Below are 1347 nucleotides of genomic sequence, written 5' to 3'. Positions count from 1 at the left end.
GTTCGCCACAATGCCTGAGGACTGTGGAATGGAGTGTTAAGTTGGACAGAATATTTTCCGGGAATGTGCTCGAGGTTTTAATAAGTGCCTGAGATTGTAAGAAACCATTAGACTGGACTCAAATTGAAATTGGAATAGAATGGAGGAAAGATGGGCTCTCGGCAAATTGTCAAGGCCAAGAAAAGTACAAGCAATTTTGTGAGCAAAACCATTTCATCTTCTTAGTAACTGAGAACTTGGAATTCACCAGGCAATTATTTATTAACTACCTGGTATAGATACACCATGGACCAGGCATTAGAAAGAGAGAAAGAGAGAGAGAGCAGTGTGTAATTTGGGGAAAGGTCTCTTCTCTCATGGATCTTTTTTCTAGAAGCAATCTAGCCTCGTCTTTGTGCTCCATCCCAAGTGCAGAAGCCAGGCAGCTGTGTCTCACTGTCTACAGCAAACTTACTCAGGAGAACTTTCTTTGTGACTGCAGTGGTGACAATGGTCTATATCTCAGCCTGCAGCAATCGTACCTGGTGAGTAACCATGCCTAGGTGACTCACAGTGGAAAAAAATATTTGATTATAGCGTTGGGGTACAGTTACTCCCAACATGCCTGAAACATGTTGCACACGAGGTCCGGACAGGAGCCTGGTTATGGGGTGAAGGAGGACAAACACTTGGAGAAACCCTCTGGAAGAAGTTGATCATAGCTTGCCTTATTGCCAAATACACATTTTTATAGTGGGTCTTGTCTTATAAGAGGACCAATCACATCGAGCTTAACACCGTTGTCTATCACTTTTCTTTTCTGCTTTGTCCCCAGTCCAATCCCTTTCATAGCTATATGTTGTGGTTAGGATGACTTGCTAAAGGCATACGTGATGGTTTCTGCATTTTAGGCGTACATGACTAGGGGGTCGAGTGAGGCTCAAGGCTGGACACATGATATAGGCACACTGTTTTGCCAACTTTGCCCAGCTACTCTCTCTTGTGAGGTTTCACTTCAGGGCTGCTTTGCAAGGTTAGATTTTTTTTCCTGCTCCTGTGCCCATTGCCTGCTCCAGAAAAGCACTGTGATTTACAAAACTATTGAATTTTTTTTATCAAAAAATTTTTTTAATAGTGAGACATCATGAGGTACAGTTGCAGACTTACACATTTTTGTGCTTGTGTTTTAATTATACAATGATCAAATACCCATCCCTCCACCAGTGCCCATTTCCCACCACCACGGATCGCAGTATCCCTCCTACCCCCCATCCCCCCATCCCTCCCTGTCTCTGTGGCAGGGCATTCCCCTCTGTTCTCTCTCTCCTTTTGGGTGTTGTGGTTTGCAAAAGAAACATTGAGTGGCAA

This window comes from Sorex fumeus, unplaced genomic scaffold (genome assembly GCF_029834395.1).
Source record: "Sorex fumeus unplaced genomic scaffold, SorFum_2.1 ptg000091l, whole genome shotgun sequence".
In the NCBI taxonomy this organism is placed as follows: domain Eukaryota; kingdom Metazoa; phylum Chordata; class Mammalia; order Eulipotyphla; family Soricidae; genus Sorex; species Sorex fumeus.
The sequence above is the reverse complement of the archived record's forward strand: the minus strand, read 5'-3'. Positions refer to the sequence as shown.